Raw genomic sequence first — 18,121 nt, forward strand, 5'->3', positions numbered from 1 at the left:
GTCAAGGTGGCTATGATGGGGGCAGAACCACTACATGAATGACCTTAGCTTCCTATGGCTCCTCAGGGGACCTATTATCTTCTGACCTGGACCCTCACTTTCTCCCAAGGGGGGCAAACCTCTTATGGGAGCGTACAAAGTAAAGTCTGTGAGGGAACATATGTAGATTTTGCTTCATAGCAGCACAATCAAGCCCTAGGAAAGGATTCCAGGATGTAGCTCTCTAGCTTAGGACATTTTGCCATGCAGACTTAACAGTTTGGTGAAGTGTATAGGCATGAGCAACAGGGAAGTTTTCTTGTCCCCACCTGAGGGCTATATTTGTAAGCCATGGATGAAACACATTTCATACACTGTGTTTCTAGGATATCAAGCTTACATCTGCACAGCAATTATACTATGAGGAACTTAAGGGAATAGCTCAGATATTTATACCTTAAAATATGAAGAAAAGATGAAGCTCAATTATTTATGCCAGGAATAGAATCTATGTCTCTTATTTGAGGCAGGCACATCATACAATGATGAGTAAGCATTTAAAATACATTAGGGATGGATTTTCTGCTCTTTATGGGACAGTGTCTTATTTACCTGTCTACTCTGGTAGAATCTGTGCCCTCCATCCTTTAGATGAATGGTTTATTAGGAGGGGGATATTAAGGCAGTCAGAAGAAGCATGGGGAATATGTGTGAGAGAGCATAGGTAAGTGGTATAGGTGTGGCAGGGGCACAGAAAGAAAGAGAGAGCATGCTTGTGTGCAAGCACATATGTGTTTGTGTGCTAGAAGCATATGTTTAGGCTTTGGGGTGGATGTGTGTGTTAGATCTACTGTATGAAAATGGGTCTGACTGTAAGTTGAAGAGTAAAGGTTATGAGTAGAACTGGTTGGAATATTTTCAACAAACTGAAATTTCCTGAAATAAATTTTGTAATTTGATCATTACTAATTCCTCTGGTATTTCTGGCATTTCAACACAATTGTATAGTTAAAAATCAGAAAGGTTTTAGTTTTATTCCAATGAGGAATAAAAACAAATGTTCAAAACCTCAAAAGTTGTCACAAAATGGACTTGTCCTCCAAACGCCTCTAGTTATGGGTGCCATGCCTGTGTGTGTGTCTGTGTATAAGCATAGGAGAAGTTAGACACAATTCCAAATATAGGTCTTTATCCAGGAGAGAACTGTGTAAAAGCTGAACAAACTCAAACTATAAAAAACTGGGTAAGAATACCATCATTTAGCCTCTGAAGAGGAGAAATACAAGCAGCCTTGAGCCTCCAGGTTGAGTGAATCAAACCAAGGTTCCCTTGCATTCCAACCATATCTTTTATTGTGTGAGTATCAAAGACACCTCTCAGTAACACTTTACAACAAGTGGCTGATCATTACTAACTCCTCTGGTATTCATCGTATGGTAATAAACATTAATTGTAATGACATAACTTGGTTTTACATGTGGGATTACACACTGTGCTAGAAAGGCCTGGTCACTAGTGCTGATGTGTTCAGGACTGTGCAGTAGCAATTGTAATATTCAGTTCAGAGCTAAAGGGCTTTACAGTGAATCAGTCGGAAAACTGCCCTCTTCTCCGAGACTTCATATTATAAAAGAGCATTCACTTGGGTTAAAACAATATTTATTGAGACCTTTATATTTCAGTTACTAAACAACTTTTAAAATATTAAAGTTGCAATAATGTTTGCAATTTAAAAGCACTTTTTTCCACTGGTAGGGAAAAAAATAATATTAAACCAAATAATAATTCTTGTAAGTTTCTGGTCTATGTGTGGCCAAAGTAGAGAAATGTCTATTTTACATAAACAGTTTGTTGGTTCCGTTTCTTTTATCCAACAAAAACATTTTTAGCATGTTTAACAAATAGCTACTATGCAACGGTTCTAGTGCATCTGTGCAGAATCAATGTTCCTAGGTAACTGATACAATACTATAAAACAAGCAGCACATTGAAAATGAACTAGTAGCCTAGGACTGCTAGGAAAAGGATGGTACATAATAAAACATGGCAACAGTAGCAAAGCCCATTATTCAACAAGGGGGTGGTGGGAAAGTGTTAGGAGAAATAGTCTAAATTTTATAAATTCAATAGTAATTGCTGATGGTTACAGAAGGAAAGACAAAGTTAGGAACAGTGAGTTCTACTCCTGATCTGCCACCAACTTCCTGTATAAAAAAATAACAATGTTTAAGTTTGGGAGCCTTTGTTTTCCAACAGCATCTCAATATGTTGACCTTAAATCTCAGTTTACTTGATACTTTCTGTTCCTGCATCTCAGTACAGAGTGAACAATGTTGGAAAGGCACTTTGAAAACCTTAGGTCAGAGATATTACATACAAATTATTATTTATTACTTATGCATGGGGATGGTTTCTATCTGATTTTCATTGTAATTAATGACCCAAATTCATCTGTGTGCTCTGACTCCTTTGTGCTAGTTCAATGACACAAAGTAGATTAGATAAACAGCTGAGTTTAAGACTGTTTTGCAGCATGGGAGAAGCATAAAACCACTTGGGCATATACCTGAAACTGTCCCAATCTCTTTATTTTGGGCCCTCAAATTTTCCTAGTCAGTCATGAATTACCCAGAAATGCCCCCCACACCCCTTAGGTCATTATTATTTAAGTATAAGCAGAATGGAAAGCTGGGAGATAAATCAGATAATTAGATGAGAGGATTGAGGCATATTTACACCATAGTGCCTTTACATCACTGTTAGAATGTAAATAGGCCTTAAAGTGGGGGTAAATACAATTTACAGATTGCTTAGGGATCTGTAATTAGGATTAGCCTCTGATCCAGTTAATGTAATAAAAATATAACAAATTTAAAATTAGAGGTGGGTCCAAACCAATACCCTGGAACTGAACATCCCAGAATTTTGGGAGTGAGGGGACAAGCTTGTTGGAAATCCAGGTCTAGATTTTGCAGCTGAGGTCTATTCCTGTTTTAGGGATGTAAGAGAACCTTCATTTTTCTGCAACATATAATTACATTTGAGAATTCACAGGCAAATAGCTTAGTAATTTTCATGTGAGCATTCCACACTGACAAGAATAAGAAGTGTTGGATACAGTATTGTAGCCATGTCACTCCCAGGATATTAGAGGGATAAGGTTGGTGAGGTAATTTTTTTTTTTTATTGGACCAGCAGCTGTTGGTAACAGAGAAAAGCTTTTGAGCTCTTGTTCAGGTCTAGGAAATGCCCTCAAACTGTCACAGCATTCACCTTGAATGGTCCCTTAGAATATGCTTAAATACTGTGTGTTTGATCTTGTATTTAGCTGTGACACTCTGGATATATCTACACTGCAATTAAAAAACTATGGCTGACCTATGCCAGCTGATTCAGACTCACAGGCTCAAGCTAAGAGGCTGTTTAATTGTGGTGTAGATATTTGGTCTTAGGCTAGATCAGGGCTCTGGGACCCTGTGAGACAGGAAGGTCTCAGAGCTTGAGCTGCAGCCTGAGTCCAAATGTCTATACTACAATTAAACAGCCCCTTAGCCTGAGTCCCATGAGCCTGTGTCAGCTGGCACGAGGCAGCCACAGTGTAGACATACCCTCTGAGTACCTTTCCAGACGTGAAGAAGAGCTCCGTGTAGTTCAAAAGCTTGTCTCACTCACCAACAGAAGTTGGTCCATTAAAAGATATTACCTCATCCACCTTGTTTCAAGAATAAAAAGAGCGTGCATCACACTCACTTCAGGGCATAAGCTTATCATTAGCGGATGAAAAAGAACACGTACTCCCAAGGTTATAGAACTGCACAATAATTTGCATTATGGAGATTTCTATTTGATGTAATGAAATATCTATTTTTGACCACTTTAAGACACTAGATGGGCTATTGGCTCAGGTCTGACATGGCAATTTCTATGTTACATATTAATTCTATTCATAGAAGTTTTGTCACATATCCAGGCTTTGGCATGCAACCTCTGCTAATTATTGATTATAACTGGCCCGGAGCTAAAGGAAACATTTTCAATGCAACTGGCACAATCAGTGTTTGTTTCACCAGTGTAACAAATGTAGTTTAGAAACCCCTTACAGGCTTGTGAAGATTTTTTTTTGTGTGGGATGCAAGCAAAGTGGCAGCAGTTCATTAATTTAAACAAAAATAAAGTTCTCCTTGTAGACTCAAAGAGAGGAGCTGAACACTGACCTCTGCTCACTAGGAACTGAATTCTCAGGCATATTTATTTTTTCTCTACAAAAATTAAGTGTATGGGGAAATTAAAGGTCCATTTTGAAATGTAAGTGCTTCCACTTGACTCTGGAGATCCTCAATCACAATCTGAGATGCATCAATGTCTCATTGTAAATAACACCATGAATAAACACTTACATAGCTATTAAGAAGTGCAATAACTTTATACTTAACCACATACTCTTCTGCTAAAGTTGCCAGGTGTTTGTCATGGGGGGAGGGTCAGGGTAGTTATGAAGAAGGATTGCTTATGGAGTGCAAGGGGCCATGAACTAAATTAATAAAAATAAAAATAGATAAAGGAAAGTTTTCTGACAATGAGATTTATTAGGCCTTGAAATTTTCTCTTTCAGGGAATAAGAAGCTTCATTATTTGAATAATTTAAAATCATGTCGTCCAATTGTCCAAAAAACAAATATGGTTTTAATTAGATACAATGACTTTCACTGGGTTAGTATAACAGTCACAAGAAATATAAAGTAACAGCAAAAATGACGGGAGATATCACTCTGAGTGGGGTCCTGAGTTTCAAGCTATATCCAGTTCCATTCCTGGGTTCACTTCTCATGCATTCACCCCATTTCATTCTCAGGTTCACCGCTCAGGTTCAGCTGCCACCACACACAATGTTCCAAGTTTTAAAGGTATGGTAACCACATACAATTCACACAGTTCTTAAAACAGTTACACAACTTCCAGCACCTCAGCATGTCTCAGGGCTTGGCAGTTTTGCTGCAAAATTTCTTGGGCCAAATTCTTTTCTACTGTAACTCTATTCAGCAGAGTCGTACCAGGAAATAATTGAGATCATTATGTCAAAATATATGTCTTGCTTTTAAGGAACCGATAAAGTAATGTGGTCCACAGCCAAAAGGAAATTATGTGACATTAAAAGTATATGTGCATACCTGGGAAAGATGTGGTTATTTCTGAATCTAAGGGACTTTTGTAGAGAGAAGATTTTACATTTGTCTGTCAATACTGTTAGATATCTGACAAAGGAGATGAAGTGTTTGCCCCTTGAACCATATGTCCCTCAAGAAAATCATCAGAGAAAAGGAGAGTGTAATCTCAGAACATAGAAATTGACATGTCACATTACAGTCAATCTTTACTTACTTTATTAAAATACCTTTGAAAGTACTTATTACTCACACACTTGAACCTGAGTGCCTTCTCATAAAATCATAGTTAGAGCTTGTCAAAAAAGGGGAAAAAAATCATTCACGAAAATGTCAAAGTTACTTTTAATTTGCTTAAAAAAAATTAATAGAAAATTATCCAAGCATTTATTAAAAGTTTACATTTGTAAAAAAAAGTTTTCAAAATATGAAAAATGTCATTAACATTTTAGACTATGATAATGATGATCACAATAGCACCTCAGAGCCCCGGGCATGTAAAAGGACCTTACTGTGTTAAGTGTTGTACAAACACAGAACACAAAATCTGTCAATCCCTGCCCCAAAGCGCTTCCATCTTGTCTGCTAAACATTTTGATAAAAAAATTAATGAAAAAAAAAAGCACAGATTGTTCATGAAAAACAAAAACTGACACCATTATTTTGGATGGAAAAATTGTTTTTGTAAAAAGGCCAAGTTTCAGTCAATTTTTGTTGTTGTTTTTGTTGTTCAAAAAAGTCCAGTCAGATCTAGTTTCCATGGCTTTCTAGTCATACAGACAACACAGTTACCAGCTTAGCTACATGAGGAATATAGACAGAGCAGAGGTCCTCATGCTGCCAAAATGCAGGAATCTGTCACTTAGGGCTTGACCCTACACTTACAGAAGTGAGTGGCAAAGCTCCTACTGACTTCAATGGTGTGAGATCATTGCTATAACCAGGGAGGCATCTCTGGTCATTAGCAACAACTTACATATGCCAGTCATCTGGGCCTCTGAAAATCTCCACAATAGTTACCAGAAGGTGAGAAAGTCACATGCATGTGAGTAAGGCCTGGTCTACACTACGCGTTTAAACCGAATTTAGCAGCATTAAACCGATTTTACCCTGCACCCGTCCACACAATGAAGCCCTTTATATCGATATAAAGGGCTCTTTGAACCAATTTCTGTACTCCTCCCCGACTAGGGGAGTAGTGCTCAAATCAGTATTGCCATGTCGGATTAGGGTTAGTGTGGCCGCAATTCTATGGTATTGTCCTCCGGGAGCTATCCCACAGTGCACCATTTTGACCGCTCTGGACAGCAATCTGGAGTCAGATGCCCTGGCCAGGTAGACAGGAAAAGCCCCGCGAACTTTTGAATTTCATTTCCTGTTCTCCCAGCGTGGAGACATCATTAGCACAGGTGACCACGCAGAGCTCATCAGGTAACAATGCAGTCTCCTGAGAATCGAAAAAGAGCTCCAGCATGGACCGCACGGGAGGTACTGGATCTGATCACTACATGGGGAGAGGATTCTGTGCTAACAGAACTCCGTTCCAAAAGACGAAATGAAAAAACATTTGAAAAAATTTCCAAGGCCATGATGCAGAGAGGCCACACCAGGGACTCAGTACAGTGCCGTGTGAAAGTTAAGGAGCTCAGACAAGCCTACCAGAAAACCAAAGAAGCAAACTGAAAGGGCCAAAACCATGCTGCTTCTATGCTGAGCTGCATGCAGTTCTACGGGGGTTCACCACCACTACCCCACCCCTGTCCGTGGATTCCGAGGTGGGGGTGGTAATTGCAGCCATGGCTGAGGATTCAGCGAACAGGGAAGATGAGGAGGATGAGCTTGTAGAGAGCACACAGCACTCTGTTCTCCCCAATAGCCAGGAGCTTTTTCTCACCCTGACGGAATTACCCTCCCAGCCCTCCCAAGCAACTATCCCAGACAATGAAGCCATGGAAGAGACCTCTGGTGAGAGTATCTTGTAAATATAAGACATGGTTTAAAAGCAAGCATTTTTTAATTATTAATTTGCCCTGAGGACTTGGGATGCATTCGCGGCCAGTACATTTACTGGAAAAGTCTGTGAACATGTCTGGGGATGGAGCGGAAATCCTCCAGGGACATCTCCATGAAGCTCTCCTGGAGGTACTACAAAAGCCCTTGCAGAAGGTTTCTGGGCAGTGCTGCTTTATTCCGTCCTCCATGGTAGGACACTTGACCAAGCCATGCATGTAGCAAGTAATCTGGTATCATTGCATGACAAAGCCTAGCTGCGTATGGTCCCAGTGATTTCTGGCATTCAAGCAACATCCGTTCTTAATCTCACTGTGTTATCCTCAGGAGAGTGATATCGTTCATGGTAACCTGGTTGAAATTCAGGAATTTAAATAAGGGGACAGAGATGGCCATTCCTACTGGGCTGTTTGCCTGTGGCTTAAAAGAAATCCTTCCCTGCAGGTAGCCAAGCGGAGGAAAGGGGGGGGCAATTGGCGCTGAGCTTTTCAGCGTTTGGCTAGCAGGGATCTTTCCTGCTACCAGCCCCGCGGTTGCGGGGGAAAGAAAGGGGGGGTGTTTAGCAGTGATCTTCCATGATACCAGCCACGGGGTGGTTTCTGCTGCTGCACGTTAACAGGAAAGAAGCAGCACTCAACGGGCTTTGCTTGCTATTTGGGAAAGGAGGGCGCTGGATAGATGAAGCCTGCAGAAGATGAAAGACAATGGCTTACCATGGCCGCATGCAAACTGAATTCTGCTGCACTCACCTGCGTCTGTGATCTGTAACACCAAAGCCGCAGGCACTCAATATTAAGATGCAAAATGCGACCTTGTAGCGAAAACACATGTGCTATGTAAGGTGAATAGTGTTGTTCACCGTGAAAGAGTATGACCATTGTTCTTTAAAATGCATCTTTTTAAATACTTCTCTCCCTTTTTTCCCTCCCTCATGCAGCTGCAAATTTTTCAAGCCTCCCTACTCTGTCCCGAAGGCTATCTCAGATAAGGCGGTGGAAAAAAAAGACGCGAGAAGAAATGTTTTTGGAAATCATGGAAGTGACCCGCAATGAAAGAGCTCATCTGAATGAGTGGAAGGACGTGGCAGCAAAGTACAGGAAAGATGCCAGTGACTGTGAGGACAGGAGGGACCAACGTGAGGACAGGAGTGATGAATGTGAGGACAGGAGAGATGCTCGAGATGAGAGGAGACATGCTCGAGATGAGAAGTGGCGGCAGGAAGATCAGCGGTGGCGGGATCCAACTGTGGGGCTGCTGCATGATCAAACTGACATGCTCCAGCGCATGGTGGAGCTTCAGGAACTGCAGCAGGATCACAGAGTGCCACTGCAGCCCCTGTATAATCACCCTCCCACCTCACCATGTTCCTTAGCCTTCTCACCCGCCAGATGAGTAAGAACTCGTGGGGGTAGGCTCTGTGCACCTGCCCACTCCACCCCAGTGGACAGCCCAACGAAAAGGCTCTCATTATTATGAAAATTTTTTAGTGGCCTTTTCCTTCCCTACTATCCTCTTCCCAAACCCCACCCGGGCTACCTTGTCAGTTCTCTCCCTCTTTTTATGATTAAGTAATAAAGAATACATGATTTTAAAATGAGAGAGACTTTATTTCCTTAGAAAGCAAGCTGTGAGTCAATCAAGGGGTGGTGGGTTTCATCAAGGAGAAACAAACAAAATAGTCACACTGTACCCTGGCCAGTGATGAAACTGGTTTTCAAAGCTTCTCTAATGTGCACTGCTTCCTGGTGTGCTCTTCTAACTGCCCTGGTGTCTGGTTGTGTGTAATCAGCGGCCAGGTGATTTGCTTCAGCCTCCCACCCCGCCATAAAAGGTCTCCCCCTTACTCTCACAGAGATTGTGAAGCACACAGCAAGCAGCAATAACAAAGGGGACATTGGTTTGGCTGAGGTCTGAGCGAGTCAGTAATGTGAGCCAGCGAGCCTTTAAACAGCCAAATGCACATTCTACCACCATTCTGCACTTGCTCAGCCTGTAGTTGAACAGCTCCTGACTACTGTCCAGGCTGCCTGTGTATGGCTTCATGAGACATGGCATCAAGGGGTAGGCTGGGTCCCCCAGGATAACTACAGGTATTTCAACATCTCCATCTGTTATTTTCTGGTCTAGAAGTAATTCCCTTGCTGCAGCCATTTAAACAGAGTAGTGTTCCTGAAGACGCGAGTGTCATGAACCTTTCCTGGCCATCCCACGTGGACGTTGGTGAAACGTCCCTTGTGATCCACCAGTGCTTGCAGCACCATTGAAAAGTACCCCTTTCGGTTGTGTACTGGGTGCCCTGGTGCTCCGGTGCCAAGATAGGGATATGATTTCCATCTATTGCCCCACCACAGTTAGGGAATCCCATTGCAGCAAAGCCATCCACTATGACCTGTACATTTCCCAGAGTCACAACCTTTCGTAGCAGCAGCTTAATGATTGCTTTGGCTCCTTGCATCACAACAGACCCCACAGTAGATTTGCCCACTCCAAATTGATTCTCGACTGACCGGTAGCTGTCTGGCGTTGCAACCTTCCAGAGGGCTATTGCCACTTGCTTCTCAACTGTGAGGGCTGCTCTCATCTTGGTATTCTGGTGCTTCAGAGCAGGGGAAAGCAAGTTACAAAGTTCCATGAAAGTGCCCTTACGCATGCGAAAGTTTCTCAGTCACTGGGAATCGTCCCACACCTGCAGCACTACGTGGTCCCACCAGTCTGTGCCTGTTTCCCCGGGCCCAAAATCGGCGTTCAATGGCTAGAACCTGTCCCATTACCAGTAGGATCTCCAAAGTGCAGGGGCCCACAGTTTGACAGAATTCTGTGTCCATGTCCTCATCACTCTCGTCACTGCTCTGCCATAGCCGCCGCCTCCTCGCCTGGCTTTGCAGGTCCCGGTTCAGCATTGACTGAATGAGAATGACGAGGTGTTTAAAATGTCCATGATTGCAATCTTGAGCTCAGCAGGGTCCATGCTTGCCGTGGAATGGCGTCTGCACAGTTCACCCAGGAAAAAAGGCACGAAACAGTTTGCTGCTGCTGCTTTCACAGAGGAAGGGGTGAGGCTGTACCCAGAAGCACAAGTGGCAATGTTTTTTGCCCCTTCAGGTATTGGGATCTCAATCCAGCATTCCAATGGGCGGGGAAGACTGTGGGAACTATGGGATAGCTATGAGATAGCTACCCACAGTGCAATGCTCAGGAAATGGAAGCTAGTCTCGGTACATGGACGCACAACGCCGAATTAATGTGCTTAGTGTGGCCGCGTGCACTCTACTTTATACAATTTGTTTTTAAAAAACGGTTTCTGTAAAATTGGAATAATCCCATAGTGTAGACATACCCTAGATCTCATTCCATTCAGTAGAAGGCAACAGAGCCACATACACCATCCAGGCATTGCATTGCATTATACATGAAAGGAATTTATGTGGCTAAAGCCCTAGATACTGTCTCTTGAGTATGACCTTGAAAAAAGCAAAGCACCTAATCTGTCTGATGTTTATTCAGCCCTGACTGCTTGTGGCTCCCTGTGAAATGCCAGTCATTCAGACTTCTCAGCCTACTTAATCCATTTTGTTCTAATGCTCTCCTCCCCTCTTTATCTCCATACATCTTCATTACCAGCTCTCTGGTTCACCCAGTTGCTGCAGGGGTTAAGCAGGAGATATTTATTAAATCTAAACTCAAACAAATGTTAGATAGTACAGAGCCGCTACTGGAAGTATAGAGATAAAAGGCCATTTGTTGGCTTAATTAAAATTAATCAGAAATAATGGACTATCTTCAGGAGGAATAATATAAACACATAACACTAATCTCACAAGCCTAAATTACACAATAATTTGAGACTCTAAGGCTCATTGATTTAATATAGTATTTAGTGCAGGAGAAGATTTAGGAAAGATCAGAGCCAGTTCCCCTACATGATAAAATTCTTAAACCTTTGATTCAAAATCCTTCTGTAATGTTTTAAAACAATTCCTAATTAAAGCTTCCTTCTGATGTTGACATCAGTTGGAAAGGCTTTTGTAATGTGATCTTAATAGGCTATTAATACCAGGACAAGATTAAGGGATTTGTTCTCCTGTAGATGAGCAGATGTAGCTGCCGCTACACAGACATATTGATCATAGAGACCCCATGGCATAGCATTTATGGTGCAACCACATTCCCTCCCAACATATTCTTGGGGAACCTAAGTGTTTCAGAAACACAGAAAAATCTCCAGATGCCCACATCCTCCTTTTCATTTAATCTTCTGCTTTTGTTTATCTGATTGTATTAGAAGCATGAGGGAAGGGACCTTTTCTGTCCCCCACAGATTTATGTGTGGTTCTTTTTCTGAGTAAACAGCGGCTGTTTCTGGAAATGAAGGAAATACATGTATGTGTTAGAGGATCATCCCTTTGGATTTATGTCACTTTGTTCCCATGTCAGATCCTGGGTTGATAAGCATATTGTAAATGCCTAGGTAGATAAGATTTGAAAGGATAGCTTGTTTTGGTAGTAATCATCCCATATGATCCAGTGGGCCTGACTTTCCTTTCACTAACAAACTATCCATTAGTTCAAACTCCATTGAAGTCAAGTGACTTATACTGGAGTAAAACTGATGTGAAAGAAGAATTAGGCCAACAGTTTATAGATACAGTCATTTTAGGCTTCTTTGGTAGCAACACCAGCTAATAACTGGAATGAGGATGTTTTCAGAAACTGCTTATCTCTAACCCAAAACAGGTAAAACCTATTCCATTTCTGAATACCTGTGAAAGCAAACTTAACATGTTCCCTCAAGCAATCCAAGATCAACAAAACAATCTGAATTACTGCCTCCAATGCTCAGATTCTGTGGAGATGAGGCTAGCTCTCTAGTTTGTGGACATTGAGACAACCTGCACTATGCAGGTATGTGTTGTTTTTAACAGTGCTCATCGTTTAGAGCTTGAGATAGTTCCATGTGATGAGCAAGTAAATATTTGATCTATGAGTGTAAATGAAGAAGTGATTCCTGAATAAAGAGTTTGTGGCTACCGGTCCCCATTTGAGAGTGGTGAGGAGCTGCACTGCCTAGGGGTCAGCTCAAAGAGAAACTGTTTCCTCATGACCCACAGTCCCCTCTTCAGCTTCCAGGTGCTCCAAAGCAGTGTGCCTACTGTGACAAAGTGGGAATGTTCTTGCTGTGTTATGTGAATACTGAGTGGAGAGTATTGACCTGGGACGGTTGCAGAGAAGTTGTGCTAGGATGGTCTCCCTTGGGGAAGGGAGCATACCTGAGCATGTAATCTGAGAACCCAGGAGGGAAGTTGAAGGCCATGTGACACCTCTGCCTAGGACACTGAACAAAGGACAGAAAGGTAGGGGGGGAGGCTGAGTGAGAGGCTGGGGGGCGGGGTTCAGTTTTGAAGCTGGCTGGGAAATGGAGAGGGGCGCCCTGACGGGGCTTAGGTTTCCCAACAGATGGACCTAACAAAAGGGGGTCCTGTTGTCTGTACCGGCAAGACCTGTTTTGGACTGTGTTCCTGTCATAATTATAAAGGGAAGAGACCAGCCCTCTGGTGTACAATACTATAAAATCCCTCCTGAACAGAGACATGAAAATCCTTTCTGTAAAGGATTAAGAAGCTCAGGTAACCTGGCTGATTCCTGACTTAAAGGACCAATAAGGGAACAAGATACTTTCAAATCTTGGTGGGGGGAAGGCTTTTGTTTGGGCTCTTTGTAGAGGGCATGGTTCACTTTTGGGACTAAGAGGGACAGGACATCAATCTATGCTCTCCAAATCTTTTTGAACAAGTCTCTCATATTTCAAACTTGTAAATAACAGCCAGGCAAGGCCTGTTAGGTTTAACTTTGTTATCTCAACTTGTAAATGTTCCTTTTTGCTAAGAGGATTTACCTCTGTTTGCTGTAACTTTGAATCTAAGGCTAGAGTGGGTTCCTCTGGGCTCTATGAATCTGATTACCCTGTAAAGTTATTTACCATCCTGATTTTACAGAGATGATTTTTACCTTTCTTTCTTTAATTAAAAACCTTCTTTTTAAGAACCTGATTGATTTTTCCTTGTTTTAAGATCGATCCAAGAGGATTGGATCTGGACTCACCAGGAATTGATGGGGGAAAGGAGTGGGGATGGTTAAATTCTCCTTGTGTTAAGATCCAAGGGGTTGGATCGGTGTTCACCAGGAACTCAGTGAAGAAGTCTCTCAAGACTATCCAGGGAAGGGAGTTAATATTTGGGAATGGTGGCAGCAAAACCAGATCTAAGCTGGTAGTTAAGCTTAGAGGTGTTCATGCAGATCCCCACATCTGTACCCTAAAGTTCAGAGTGGGGAAGGAACCTTGTCATTGAAATAAACCTGTTTTATTGGTTGGCTAAGAGTCACGTCTGACTGCGAAGTGGGAGTGCAGGATCCTCTGGCTTCCCCAGGACCCCGCCGGGGTGGGCTTGCTGTGGGAAGCGCACGGAGGGGCAAAGGATGCCAAATGCTCCAAGGAGAGACCCAGGCGGTGAAGCCAGGTAAGCTTCTTGCCCTGAAGACAGTCTGCTCCAAGGGAGAGGAGGCTCCCCAATGTCCTGACAGACTTTGTGGGGAGCAGTTCCAGAGCATCGGCCAGGGACTCCGTGACACTTACTACACTATCTTTTATCTCCCGTATGTGTCTGTCCACATCCACTGACTGGTGCAGCTGGCTCAGAAAGGTTCATGGTCCCACTCCTTTCCTGCACTATCCTGTTCCCTTGGGGGTCGCTTGTGTCTACTGGGGCTTTAGAAGCGAGCAGCCCCAGTGGTTAGGGGAGCATAGGGACTGCAGGTGTGTCTTTTATTTTCCAGGGTACATCTCTTTGAGACCATTCTGGGTATTATAAGTCACCAAGCCAATCTTAATGAAATTCCACTGAAAGATACCACCATTTCTCTGCCAGCTGTGTTGAAAGTACTTACTCTTTCAAAGCCACTGACCTGCAAATGTGCAATATAACGTACAGTGCATACCTTATACGATAGTCATATTGGGGGATGGGAGAGATCCATAACCTCTCCTCCTTCCTGTCCCTCTGAGAGCAGATTATGCCCAGACAGGGCATTAGCAGGGATCAATCCCTGCATTCAGAAGACTTCTGGAAGTCCAATGTAGTTGGCATAGAGCTGAAGGCATAAGAAGGCAGGAAGTAAGGTGACCAGATGTCCTGATATTTACTTGGTTGTCCCGCATCCCAAATGATGTTCAGTCAGGACACGAATTGTCCCCATATTTTGCCCTCCAGTGCACAGGCAGAGGGGGCTCATATCCCCCCCACCCCAACTCCATCCTGGCCCCGCCCAGACTCCGCCCATTCCTCCCCATTGGATCTCTCCCCAAATCCCTGCCCTGGCCCTGCCCCCAGCTCCGCCCCCTCACTGCCCTCTTGGATCCCTCCCCAAATCTCCACCGTGGCCCTGCCTTTTCCCCATGCATGCTGCATTCCTCCTCCCTCCCAAGCTTGCACGAATCAGCTCTATGGCAGCGCAAGCGCTGGAGGGAGCAGGGGAAGTAGGACATGGCAGCCAGCTCAGACAGGTGGAAGCAGAGCGAAGGTGAGCTGGTGGGGGGGGCGGGGCATGGAGCTGCCAGTGGGTGCTCACCAATTTTTCCTAAGCTCCGGTGGCTCTTGATTTTGTTTTTTTTCCTCCGCCGGCACACCACCTCAGCCTCCTCGCGTTCTGATATTTCACGTCTCTCATCTGGTCACCCTAGCCGGAAAGACAAATGCCACCCACAGTCTGATCCTTAATGTTTTTTCATAATTTCTTATTGGGATAAAACAATATCCAAGTATTTGTCAATATTTGTTTTGTTCAGATCTGTGGTACTATAATTCTACATGTGATTCCAATAATGAAAGAAAGAAACTAAATTAGTTAGGTCCCCTTCTTTCCATATATTTTTGGCATTGGTATTGCATGCAACTCAAAATAGTCATTTATGGAAGAGAAAAAGAGAGAGCATGAGAGCTATACAAAGAATGCTCATTAGCTACTTTTGAAACATAAATGTTTAAGCTATTAAAAACCCCTTGGTGTAACAAAAGGGCACTGAGTCCATATCATAAACCCACATTAAAAACCAGTCACCTGTAATGCTTTCTAATTATTATTTTAAATAAACACAGGAAAAGTCAGGAGGTCTACATTTTGACCTTTTTTCATACATCTGCTTGCAAACTCCATGTGTCTCTCTGAAAAGTCCCTCCCTCCACCCCAATTTCTCTGCAAAAGAAACGTACTCTCGCTGAAGCCTGCATTAAATAATATAAAATAAAAAAATCTCCCACATCCATAAGACCAGTAACATGATCAAAATGCACATCTTGAAAACAAAAGGCTTATTGGAGATACAAGCTCAGACTGAGGCAGGAAAATTAAACTTTGCCTGTGGAAGAGGAAATCCTCTCTCTGTATCAGATGGAACAGCTGTCACAATACAATACCAGAATGGAATGTATCCTGGGATACATACTGCACCCCAAAACTCTTTGCATGATCACATAACTACAGTTACAAGTCTGTATATCAATGATGGTCTAAAATGAATGCCTTGCATCAGAATCACAATGAAATTTTAATTGATTACCTATATCCAAACCTATTCATTATGTTTTGGTTCTGAGTCAGATCTAATACCAACAGAAGCCTGTTTTATGCCTCTAGTTTGGATGAAGCAGATTACCTGATTTCAGGGGATTCCCACTTTTGGAAGGCCACAAACTCAAGTGAACATATCACAAGGTTTCACAACCACTAAATTCAAGCCTAAACTCTGAAACTTAGACAATAAAACCCTCAGTGCAGAGACTGATTTTTGTTATGTGTTTGAATAATGTCTGACACAATAGTGTTCTGGTTTTCAACTGGGGAGTCTAGGTGATGCTATGATATACATAGTAAAAATAGCCTAAACTGTCTAAACTTAATCCAGACCCAAACACTTAGCTCTGATATACATTCTTGTGCAAATCTATCACCTTCAATTCTATTTAATAAGGAGTGATAGCCCTAGATATACCATTTTCATTATTATTTCATATAAAATCCCAGCTAAAAGGGGATGGGGGCAGGGGAGAAAAGATGTCTATTTGTGTCACTGGTAAATGGCTTATGAAGTCAGTAGATGTCCCTACTCACCTCAGAATTCCTTAACTTCCTTTCACATTGACTGTGCAGTCCTTCGTCACTAGTTTGTCTTGACTTGGAGTTCTCTAGAGTCCAGACTTCAACATTGTGGGGAGTGCCATGTCCTCTTTTCTCACCTGTTCAATAAATGCAAACACCTGATGCCCATTCTTCATTTTTCTCAGGATACAATTCAAAACTTCCCTATTGATTTTAAAACCCTCCATGGATTTGCTACAGCCTTCTACAAGTAATTTGTTTCTTCACATTTCCCTCCATTCATCTTCCCCGCCATCTCTCTCCCTTCACAAATGTTTGCCTCTACTGATGTGAGAACCTTCTCCTTTTCAGCTCCTGATATCTGGAACACAACAGGTTTCTCTCTTGACTATTCTTCTTAAATATCCTCTTTCTCTTTATTATGTATTAAGGAACTCAGCACATTTCCTTAAAGGTGCTTTACAAAGTAAAATTTTATTATGATATTTATTGTTACTGCTGTATGCTCTGATATGGGACAGTGTGTATTCCCAGATAAATGATTCCCTTCTCCTCAGAGGAAACTTAATTTTCCTGCCTTTTGGCATAGTCTAGGTAAGATGCTTCATTGCCTTTCCTATTAAGCTTTCTTCCCCACCAGAATTGCTTTATACTAGAACATTTATAGTAAAACATTGTTAATGCCTCTGGAAAGTCATCTGTGCAACATGAATTTTCCTGTGTGTGACTGGTATTCTTATTATATTATCAACACCTCCCGCCGAGAGACCTTTCTGGGAGATGAAGAGTCAGCAAAGCAGCATATTGTAATGTGATGTAGAGCATCATAAAGGGGTATGGACTTACAATGCAGTTGAGAGCCAGAAGCCTGCAGCAACCTCACAACAGGAGCAGTAGCCTCAGGAGAGCCATCTAATGAAAATGCACTGTAATTGTACGAATAGGCATTGTTCAGCAAAGTTTTATTGCAGCTTACCACTTTTGTTGGGCGACTTTTGACTGTAATGGGGAGATTGTATGGGGGCAGGGCTCTGCATCTGTCAGGAGGTGAACTGCAAAGTGAGAAATGAGAACAAATTGGAGTAGTCCTTTCCAGTGACAGCATTTGAGTGGCTGGAATGTAGGCAGCATGCTCTTCAGTGAAAGTTGTGCTGGTTTCGCAGCATGGAGAATGAAGGCCTCTGTTTATACACAGAACAGGTATAGTACAGGCAGTAACAGAGCAACCTTCTCTCCTCACCCCATACCCCACCCCACCAAGTTGCCTCAGGTTCACAATCTCTAATTCTGATGTTTTTCTTCTCTGGTTTTGGTCATTTTCTTTCTCCCTCTCTATGACTGAGCCTTCACATTCACATAACTGCCACAACACACTCTGTGGTGCTGCGCTCTGCAGGCTGTGTTCTTCTTGGGAAGGTGACAGAATCGGGGCAGGGCGGGAAAGGCAGCACAGGGGAGGAAAATAAGGGCTGCATGCTGAACTCAGGCTTCACAAAGACCTCACTTTTTTCCCTTATGTATCACTCTCCTCTCCTTCCTATGCCCTGCTCAACTAAAACTCTCAATTGGGGTAGTGAGAATTTAACTGAACTGAGCTTAGTTAATGTTGCTGCTGATTGGCTATTGAAGTAACTACATTACTGTGGCAAAGTGCAAAGGCATTTTCACCTAAAAGGGTTTCTGGCAATCATATAGCTGATCTAGATGGAGTTATAAAGGGAAAGGGGAAGCAAAGTTGGCTATCATAGAGGAAAGGGATATCTTCTCTGGTATCAGCTGGTTGATGGTAGAGAGCCCTCAGGTGGCTATGACTAGTAGCC

The sequence above is a fragment of the Gopherus evgoodei genome, chromosome 4 (assembly GCF_007399415.2).
Source record: "Gopherus evgoodei ecotype Sinaloan lineage chromosome 4, rGopEvg1_v1.p, whole genome shotgun sequence".
Classification (NCBI taxonomy): domain Eukaryota; kingdom Metazoa; phylum Chordata; order Testudines; family Testudinidae; genus Gopherus; species Gopherus evgoodei.